The sequence below is a fragment of the Ovis canadensis genome, chromosome 2 (genome assembly GCF_042477335.2).
Source record: "Ovis canadensis isolate MfBH-ARS-UI-01 breed Bighorn chromosome 2, ARS-UI_OviCan_v2, whole genome shotgun sequence".
Classification (NCBI taxonomy): domain Eukaryota; kingdom Metazoa; phylum Chordata; class Mammalia; order Artiodactyla; family Bovidae; genus Ovis; species Ovis canadensis.
The window spans coordinates 153,981,813-153,993,053 of record NC_091246.1 but is presented as its reverse complement, the minus strand read 5'-3'; the positions used below and the strand labels follow the sequence as shown (position 1 = coordinate 153,993,053).

The 11,241-nt window shown below is 36.6% G+C and overlaps 1 protein-coding gene across 4 annotated transcripts in view; it reads left to right on the top strand.

Moving 5' to 3' along the window:
* Positions 1 to 336: 336 nt before the first annotated feature.
* Positions 337 to 11,241, top strand: part of TANK (TRAF family member associated NFKB activator) — a 98,538-nt gene continuing 87,633 nt past the window's right edge. For 3 of the 4 annotated variants that reach the window (XR_011253990.1, XM_069574362.1, XM_069574355.1), the window contains exon 1: positions 367 to 527. The gene's annotated coding sequence lies outside the window, so the exon portion shown is untranslated. Of the gene's footprint in view, positions 528 to 11,241 lie in introns of all 4 variants that reach the window. The other variant, XM_069574359.1, reaches the window with a different exon arrangement.

Here is an 11,241-nt window from a genome sequence, read left to right as displayed (position 1 = left end):
TTCATCCTCTGTAGGCCATGAAGCAAAGATAGCTATACTAAAATAATTTGTCTTCACCTGCTGTTTATAATTATACTGCTTAGGTCCAAAAGTGATTTCCTAAAACCTTAAAAAGCCATTTATCAAATAAGCTTTCTTTAAAATTTTCTAACATGAAAATGTGCTTAATCCAAATGTATTTTGGGATTTACAATTTCTGGATTTTTGTTAAAATGTCCTAGCTCTTCAAGTAAAGTATCTTTGCTTCAAAAGGAAGTCAAAGCTACAGTCACGGTGGTTTACAGACATTTCTGGTAGCCTTTGCTTCATTTCAATACCTTGCCATGATTGGCTGTTGATAGTTACAAAAAAGGAAGTCTTCAAGTTGGGGGATTTCTCAGTGGAAGTTCCCAGTTTAACACAAGGGAGATCTCAGGACAGTTTAAGCGGCATTACTACAGCCTGCAGATAAAACTTCCAGACTCTGTAACTGTCTACTTCTTTAAAGAGCAGTAATCTACGAAGGAGTCTTGTAACCTGAAAAAGAGGTAATTAGAACTTTAGTAGTTCTTACCAATTCACAAACTAGCAAGGTAGCCTGAATGTCTTAAACTGCTGTGTTGCAGATTCGCTCTACAATTGATTCTGTTAAGTGAGTAATTTATGATGTGATTCAATAACGTCTTTTGTTCATTGCCATAGTTGGAAATTCAGCCTTTTAAAAAATGTGGTCCCTAGCCAAGATTACGAGACATTTTAAAAAACTGTGATCCTTTTGCTACTGTCCCAACTTTTAAGATAAAATTTATGTCTCTATTTGAAATGTTTTTTTAACGTTTATGTCTGGAATACAGCCTTTTCCAGTGAGTGGTTTCTATACGTAAAACTTAAAAGGTATCTATATTTGGCATAAGTTAAGTTGTATATAGCTTATTAGGTTGAAAAGTAAATACTATATATATATTCATACTTTTTTGGTTAAATTTTTAAAGATCAATTCTGACCTGATTCAGTGTGTTCATTTCCATCTTCTAAGAAATATGTTTATAAATATTTCTTTACAGTATTTTCCTTATATTAATAGAAAACTTTGCATTGCCTATCTTCAAACATTTAAATTTACACAATAATAGCAATCCAGTCTTATTTCATTATCAGTTGGCCTTTATTTTCACAAGAATTGAATATTAAAGATTGTGTAGTGTATTCTTGAGAATAAGTTGATTGTTCAAAAAAGATGAAACTACAAGGGTCATCACTACTGTTATATAAACACCTGCCATTTATTGTGTCTGCCAGAGGGAAAATGATCACAGGACCTTCCAACTAGTAACTAGCAGCTGTTGCTGCTAAGTCACTTCAGTCGTGTCCGACTCTGTGCGACCCCATAGACAGCAGCCCAACAGGCTCCCCCATCCCTGGGATTCTCCAGGCAAGAATACTGGAGTGGGTTGCCATTTCCTTCTCCAATGCATGAAAATGAAAAGTGCAAGTGAAGTTACGCAGTCGTGTCTGACTCTTAGCGACCCCATGGACTGCAGCCCACCAGGCTCCTCCATCCATGGGATTTTCCAGGCAAGAGTACTGGAGTGGGGTCCCATTGCCTTCTCCGAGTAACTAGCAGAGCCAGGGGTTAACCATAAATCCACATCACTTCTTTTTTTCTGGCTGTTACCACTGCCTTGCCTTTTTATAACATTGAAACATATTTTGAGGTATCTTATCCAAACTGCAAAAAGATGGGGTTTCAGGGGAAGGATAACACTGGGCCAAGGTCACAGGAGAGCCAAGTCATTTACAGAAACGTATAATTCATTACTAGGTCTTCCTTGTCCTTACTTGCCCATTCCATCTCCTCACTCCCTCCAGCACTCTCTTCCACCTGGGCACAGGTGCTCACATTTATCTGCCCCCATGCAGAACAAGGACCTGGGAATGTATTTCAGGTCTAACCTGACTGAAGTTCCTGCTAGCAGTCAACTAAAGCAATGTCCAATTATTTCTCTTAAACACTTGTGACAGTGAAAGAGATGGCCAACTGGAAGATTCAAAGAAATTTCTAAAATTCCTCCCCAAAAGTGTTGGTTGGAATTTCATGAAACTTATGCACTAATTTGAAGAAAACAACCATTCTTTACAGGAAAGAAACTTCTTGTCGGCAAACATTTTTTCTTTCCATGTGCTAAGGCCTCAGGAAACAGGTTGTTCATTATAAAATGTATTCCAATGTATTTTATCTTCTTCATGAGGGTAATAGGGATGCAATCTTGATAGGGACATTCTTTTCATTGTATTTTCTAACTAAATACTGCTGGCATTTAGGAAAGTTCTTGATGTAATAATTTTATCTTGCATCCAGTCATTGCATTGATATTTTACTTATTCTAAATTATTTTGGGTAATTCACATGCAATGCCCAGATAGGAAAAACATAACTTTGTCTTCTTTTTTTCTTCTGATGGTAACATTGGCCAGAACTTCTAGAACAGTGTTTATAACAGGAGATAGCAGCCAACCTCATCATGTTCTGATCTCAGTGGGAATTTCCCTAGTGGTTAACATTAAGAATGACGTTGGCTATTGGTTTGAGATAAACACCTTAATCATAAAAACCAAATAACTACCAAATATACTTCTAACCCTAATTTGCTAACAGTGAATCAAGACTTCATGTTAAACTATATTCATTGTCTTTTTTATATCATTAGAGACAACCGTAGTGTTTCTACTTTTAAACTGTATGGGTCCTGTAGTTGCATGATACAGTAGTTGCATTTTTTAAAGTACATGGTATAAAAATCATCCCACAGTAATAAAAGTAGGTTCATAATTATAAAGTGTATTTTGTTATCGCTCTAGATAATAAATCGGCTGATCAAAACAGAACAAACCAAACCTACACATTTCCTCATTTTCTCTTCAGTCCACATGCTTTACGCCTCTCCTCTATTATTTTGGCTTCACAATTCAGTTCACAACTCAAATTAACAGAAAAGAATGAAAACAATGTGGCATAGCCAAAGAACCCTATCAAGGCAGAGCAACCATTACTCAAACAAAGCAGCTGCTCCTACACATTGTGCAAAAAGCTTTCTCTCTCTTTTAGCAGTGCTATCTGCAGGCCACAGTTCAGCCAAAAGTGGTGTGCAAAACGTGTGTCCAAGTTGATTCCCCTTATATGGGTTTATATTAACAAAATACATACTGAAAAAGAAATGCCTGTAGTATACTGAGAGTTTTTGCATTCCTATTTATAAGTGAAATTAATCTGCATTTTTATTTTCTGAGAAAACTACCAAACATTTCCATGTTCTAAAAAAGTTTCATGGGACTTAGCGGCTCCTAGAGATGTTTAAAGAGAAAATCGTTTGTCCTTGGCACACATTTTTGGAAGTCATTCTTTAAAAGCTTTTCAATGTTTTCTGTTGTTATTGATCTATTCAAGTTTTACGCTTATTTTTCACACAGTTTAGGTTTTTTATGTATTTTATAAGTAAAGTTTTATGAAAGTTTTCAAATGTATTATTATGCAGAGTATTATATTTCTGATCATCTTCATAACCATATGGATAACCATTTTCATTATTAACTTTGTCCATTTATGTTTCTCTCTCTCTTTTTTCCCTGATATGACACATCAAAGTGTAAATCTATTGGATGTATCACTTTTATGGTTAGCTCTTTTTAAAATAATTAATTTTTGCCTTTATCTTTATTCTATTTTCCTACTGCCCTTCCCTCTTTTTAAACTATTTTACTTTTCCTTTCCTCAGTTTTACAGTAGGATGCTTAGTTCATTTACTTGTATTCTTTCTTATTTTGGAATCAAAGTATTTAATTCTAGGAATTTTCTGAATACCATTTTAACAACTCTTAAACATGTTTGCTATGTCAATTTCACATTATCATTTTGTTTTTTAATTGCCATTTTATTTCCTCTCTGATCCCAGAGTTATTTAGGAAAACAAAGGGCTTTTTTCTTTAGCTAATTGATCTTTTAAGACCAGTTTTAGATTTAGAGTAAAAGTGAACAAACCCTACAGAAAGTTCCATGTACAACCCTGCCTCTTCCCCATCCTTTCCTCTGCTCCCCAAGACACATAGTTTCCCCTATTATTAACATATTAATGTATGGTACATTTGTGGCAATTGAGGAACAATATTGGTACGTTCTTATTAACTCAGTTTATAGTTTATTTAAATTTCCTTTTAAAAAATTGAGGTAAAATTCACAGAACAAAATTAAACATTGTAAAGTGAACAATTCAGTGGCATTTGGTCCACTCACAATCTTGTGCAACCACCACATCTATCTAGTTTCAAAGCATTTTTATTACCCCAAAAGGAAACCCTGTGCCCATTAAACAGTTGCTCTGCTTTCCTGCTCTCTTCAGTCCCTGGGGACAACCAGTCTGTGTTCTGTCTATACGAATACAGCTATTCTGCATATTTCAAGTGAAATCATACATGTGACTTTTTCTGTCTGACTGTTTTCACCTAGCATAAAGTTTTCAAGATACATCTATGTAATGTGTATACACAATTTATTAATCCCTTCATCTGTTGATGGACAGGGTAGCTGAGCTGTTTTCCCGTTTTGGCTGTTGTAAACAATGCTGCTATGACTGTGCACTTGCATTGTTTGAGTACCTAATTTCAGTTCTTTTAAGTATTTGCCTCACAGTGTAATTGTGCATTTGAATGATTTTCTTATGTTTAACCTCCCTTGCATCCCAGGGATAAATCACACTTGATCATCATGTATAATCCACTTAATATGCTACTAAATTCAGTTTGCAAGTATTTTGTGGAGAATTGTTGTATCTTCATCCATAAAGAACCGACTCCAGTTTTCTTGCCTGGAGAATCCCAAGGAAGGGGGAGCCTGGAGGGCTGCCGTCTATGGAGTCGCAGAGAGTCGGACATGACTGAAGCGACTTAGCAGCAGCAGCAGCAGCAACAGCAGCATCCATAAAGAACACTGGTTTTTAGTTTTCTTTTCTTGTAGTATCTTTGTCTAGCTTTGGTATCTGAGTAATGCTGGCCTCATAGAATGTGTTGGGAAGTATTCCCTCCTCCTCTATTATTTTAAGAGTTTGACAAGTGAAGTGAAGTGAAGTGAAAGTCACTCAGTGGTGTCCAACTCTTTGTGACACCATGGACTATATAGCCCATGGAATTCTCCAGGCCAGAATACTGGAGTGGGTAGCCTTTCCCTTCTTCAGGAGAGCTTCCCAACCCAGGGTTCGAACCCAGGTCTCTGGCATTGCAGGTAGATTTTTTACCAGCTGAGCTACAAGGGAATCATTCTTCTCTAAGTGTTCAGTAGAATTCACTGGTGAAGCCATCTGGTCCTGAACTGCTTTGTTGGGAGGTTTTTGGTACTGAGTCAATGTCTTTATTTGATATAAATCTATTCAGTTGTTGTTTTTTCTAGATTCAGTTTTGGTATTTTGTGTTTATAGGAATTTATACATTTCATCTAGATTATCTAATATTTTGCTGTGTGGTTATTCACACTGTTCTTTTATAAATAATTCTTTTTTTTTCTGTTTGGTGTGTTAATGTCCCCATTTTCATTTCTGATTTTAGTTACTTGTTATTCTTTGCCCTTTTCTTAAGTCTAGCTAAAGTTTCTTCTATTTTTTTGATCTTTTCAAAGAACTGACTTTGACTTCATTGATATTATTTTTCTATTCTTTATTTTATTCATCTCTGCTCCAATCTTTCCTTCCTTCTTCTGTCTTTGGATTTAGTTTGCTCTTTTTCTCTACTTCCTTGAGCTGTAAAGTTAGGTTACTGATTTAAGATCTTTTTTCTTTTTTAATGTAGACATTTACTTCTATTAATTTCTCTCTGAGCACTGCTTTTACTGCATCTTATAAATTTTGGTATGATTTTATTTTTTTCACCCATCTCTAAGTCTAATTTCCTTTTTTAACTCATGATTTTAACATGACTTCCTTTTTTAACTCATTGGTTATTTAAAAATGTGTTGGTTGACTTCCATATTTGTGGATTTTTCATTTTTCCTTCTGTTATTGATTTCCAGCTTCATTTCATTTGGTTGGAGAATATACTTTGCATGATTTCAACATTTTTAAATATATTGAGACTTTTTGTGGCCTAACATTTGATCTGTCTAAGACAGATCTATATCTGCTTCAGAAGAGTGTGTACTTTGCTGCTGTTGGGTGAAATATTCTATATATATATATGTTAGATCTATTACTTATGTTATTATTCAAGTCTACTATATCCTTTTTGGTCTTCTGCTTTTCCATCCATTATTAAAAATGATAGTGAAGTCTCCAACTGTTAGTGTAGTCCTCTCTATTTCTCCCTTCAGTTCTATCATAATTTGTGTTATATACTTGGCGGGGGGGGGGGCCTCTATTGTTTGATGTGTATATGTGTGTAATTGTTATGTCTTCTTGATAAATGACACTTTTGTCATACATAAGGTCTCTTTTTTGTCTCTAGTAACAGTTTTTAACTTAATCTATTTAGTTTGATATCAATTTAGTCACCCCATCTCTCTTCCACTATTTGCATGAAAAATTTTTTTCTGTTATTTTATTTTCAACATACTTGTGTCTATGGGTCTAAAGCAAGTCTATTATAGACAGTATACTGCTTGATCTTGTTATATTATCCATTCCACAAAACTCTACCTTTTGATTAAGAAGTTAATCTATTAACAGTTAAGGAATTACTGATAAGTAAGGGTTTCAGAGAAGGCGATGGCACCCCACTCCAGTACTCTTGCCTGGAGAATCCCATGGATGAAGGAGCCTGGTGGGCTGCAGTCCATGGGGTCGCTAAGAGTAGGACACAACTGAACGACTTCACTTTCACTTTTCTCTTTCATGCATTGGAGAAGGAAATGGCAACCCACTCCAGTATTCTTGCCTGGAGAATCCCAGGGACGGAGGAGCCTGGTGGGCTGCCATCTATGGGGTCGCACAGAGTTGGACATGACTGATGCGACTTAGCAGCAGGGTTTACTTCTGCATTTTTATTATTTGATTTCTATATACCTTATACCATTTTTCTGGTCTTCACTTCCTCCACTACTGCCTTATTTTGTGTTTGATTCTTTTCTGTGTACCATATTATTCCCTTCTCATTTTCTTTTATGTATTTTTTCAGATATTGTCATAGTGGTTATCGTGGGGATTATAATTTGAAACATTTATAACAATCCAATTTGAGTTAATACCAGCTTAGCCTTAATAATACAGAAAGCTCTACTCCTATATAGTTTATTTCCCTCTTCTACATCCTTGTAATCACAAATTTCATCTTTATACATTGTGTGCCTATTAACATAGATAAATTATTTTTAAGCATTTTCTTTTAAATATATAGGAAATAAAAAGTTATAGACCAAAAACAAAATCATGACAGTCTTTATAGCTACCTAGATAGTTGCCTTAACCAAAGTGTATTTCTTTGTGTTGCTCTGAATTATTGTCTAACGACCCTTTTATCTGAGTGATAGTTGCTCAGTCATGCTTGACTCTTTGCAACCCCATGGACTGTAGCCTGCCAAGGCTCCCCTGTCCATGGAATTCTCCAGGCAAGATTACTGGAGTGGTTGCCATTTCCTTCTCCATTTTATCTGAAGGACCCTCTATAATTCTTTAAGGGTAAATCTATTAGCAACAAATTTTCTCAGCTTTTTTTTTTTTTTTTTGTATCTCAGAATGTCATAATTTCTCTTTCATTTTTGAAAAATGGTTTTGCCAGATACAGAATTTTTGATTGACACCTATTTTTTCCCCCAGCGTTTTAAGTATGTCATCCCACCGCCTTCTGGCCTCCATGATTCTAAAGTGAAATTGGCTGTTAATCTTACAGAGGATCCCTTGTATATAAAGAGTTGCTTCTCTCTTGCTGCTTTCAAGATTCTCATTATTGTCTTTGACATTTAACACTTTGATTATAATGTATCTCAGGGTGAATCTGAGTTTAGCCTACTTGAGTTCATTGAACTGCTTGAATGTACAGATTCATTCTTTCAACATATCAGGAAGTTTTCAGCCATTATTTCTTTAAATTTATTTTCCGCTCCTTTACTCTCACCTCTCCTTCAGAACTTCCATAATGCATATTTTGGTTTGCAAGATGATGTTTTATAGGTCTCTTAGACTCTATGTACTTTTCTTTATTCTTTTTTTTTTTCTGTCCCTCTATCTGGATAGTTTCAATTATCTTATCATCAAATTTACTAACTTATTCTGCCTGCTCAAATCTGTTGCCAAACTCCTCTAGTGAATTTTCCATTTCACTTATTGTATTGTTCAGCTCTGAAATTTCTATCTGGTTTCTTTTTACAATTTTTCTAATCCCTTTACTGATAATCTCATTTTGTTCATATACCATGTTCTGACTTCCTTTGGTTGTTTGTCCATGGTTTCCTTTAGCTCTCTGGGCATATGTAAGACAATTGATTTAAAGTAAGATATTTTTCTACTAAGTACAATCTCTACATTTCCTTAAGGTAAACTTTTAAAGACTTTTTAAATGATAATTCTGACTTAAATTAAAAATCAACTGCATGTAGAACCAGCTACTTAAGTTACAGATATTACCTGTACAACATGGGTTTGAACTGGTGGGGCCACTAATACATGGATTTTTTTTTTTACAAACTTGCACTACAGTACTAATTCTCTGGTGGCTCACGGGATAAAAAATCCACCTGCAAAAGAGGAGACTGCCTGCAATGCAGGAATCTGGGTTCAGTCCTCGGGTCAGGAAAATCCCCTGGAGATGGAAATGGCAACCCACTCCAGGATTCTCATCTGGGAAATCCCACGGACAGAGGAGCTTGGCGGACTATTGTCCATGGCGTCACAAGAGTCGGACACAACTTAGCGACTAAACCACCAACTACCACCACCACAGTCCTACATGATTTGTAGTTGGTTGAATCTGCAGCTACAGACCATGGATATGGAGGGCTGACTGTAAAGTTATATGTGTGTTTTCAACTCCTTAGGGGGTTGGTGTCCCAACCTTCTGGTTGTTCAACTATCAACTGTATTAGTTAATATTTACTGAGTTCCTCCTATAATTCAGGTCCTGTTCACACATTATCTCACTGTACACACACACACATACAGACTCAACATTTGAGGCCAGTAATATTATAATTTATACTTGACAGGAGAAGAAACTGAAGCTCAGAGTTGTTAAAGTAGTCATGTGGTTAGTGAATGGCAATACCAACATATGAATGAGGCGATTTTAATGAGAACTCTCATTTATAGTCTGTTTGCATTAGCCTGTATCAGCTGGAGTTTGCCTTTGCAAGGGCAATGGCCATCTAGGCCTCAGACTGCAAGTTTGCAAGTTTCTTTAATATCAGTTGTAATAGCCATTCTAACTTCAAAAACATCTAAATATGTGTCTTAGAATTTAAAGTGTGGTACATATCATAAAGTGAAATGAAAAGGGTGAAATATGAGTTCTAACCTGGAAGAGAAGTGAAGTGAGGGCCTTGCTTTGACTCACCCCATTCAGCTGAGGCCTTAACAGACCAAGCAAAATGTGAAGGAAACATGTTCTGCGATGAAGAAAACACAGTAGCAAACAGGACAGAACTATTCTGTCTGAAAAGAACAAAACAGGGAGCATTTGAGGTATTGAAAAAAGCCAGAAGAGGAGGCAGGATATGAGTCTATAGAGAAGTAAGAATAAACCTTAGACTATGTTTCAGTTCAGTTCAGTTCAGTCACTCAGTCCAGTCAGGCTCTTTGTTTAGAGTTTGGATTTTATCCTAAGGTTAATAGGAAGTAACCTTAGGTGCTAAAGGGACATAATCAAATTTAGACAGTATGGAGAATTCTTTAAAATTTAGGAATAAACTATCATATGACCCAACAATACCATTACTGGGCATATACCCTGAAGAAACCATAATTGAAAAAAAATACACATACTCCAATGTTCATTGCAGCACTGGTTTTTTTTGTTGTTGTTTTTTACAATAACTAGGACATGGAAACAACCTAAATGTCCATCAAAAGATGAATGGATAAAGAAGTTACATATATAATATTCCACTGCATATATGTAGTGGAATATTACTCAGCCATAAAAAGGAATGCATTTGAATCTGTTCTAAAGAGGTGGATAAATCTTAGAGCCTGTTATACAGAACGGAGTAAGTCTGTATCTTACTTCACAGACTAAAGAAAGAGAAAAACAAATATATTAACACATATATATGAAGTCTAGAAAGATTGCAGAGCAGCAATGGCGACACAGACATAGAGGACAGACTTGTGGAAGGAGAGAGAGGGACGAATTGAAAGAGTCACATTGAAACCTATCCATCACCATATGTGAAATAGCCAGTGAGAATTTGTTGTCAGACTCGGGGAACTCAAACTGAGTGTTCTGTAATAACCTAGAGGGGTGGGATGGGGTGGGAGGTGTGAGGGAGGTTCAAGAGGGAGGTTCAAGAGGGAGGAACATATGTATACCAATGGCTGATTCATGTTGATATATGGCAGAAATGTGGCTCAGACGGTAAAGCGTCTGTCTACGATGAGGGAGACCCGGGTTCAATCCCTAGGTTGGGAAGATCTCCTGGAGAAGGAAATGGCAACCCACTCCAGTACTCTTGCCTGGAAAATCCCATGGACGGAGGAGCCTGCAGGCTACAGTCTAGCAGGTCGCTCCGAGTTGGACACAACTGAGCGACTTCACTTTCTTTCTTTCAACACAGTATTGTAAAGTAATCATCCTCCAATTAAAAATTTTAAAAAGAATTTTTTTTAAAAAGAAAAAATTAGAATTTGCCAAGAGAGAAAGTTAGGGGAAAAGTTAGAAGACAAACGTGGTAAATATATGAATTTGAAGACAGTCTGAACAGAGAGTGTCAATAGAAACAGTGTGGTGGTGAGGACAGCGGGTGACAATGGGGACAGAGTGAAAGTGAAAGTCACTCAGTCATGTCTGACTCTTGCGACCCCATGGACTACACAGTCTATGGGATACTCCAGGCCATGATACTGGAGTGGGCAGCTGTTCCCTTCTCCAGGGGATCTTCTCAACCCAGGGATTGAACTCAGGTCTCCTGCATTGCAGGCAGATTCTTTACCAGCTGGGCCGCAACGGCAGCCCAAGGACAGAGTATATGCTTGCCAAAAAAAAAAAAAAAAAACCTCAGACTTTCCTGCCAGTCCAGTGGTTAAGGCTCTGAGCTTTATCTGCAGGGGGCATGGGTCTGATCCCTGGTTGGGGAAC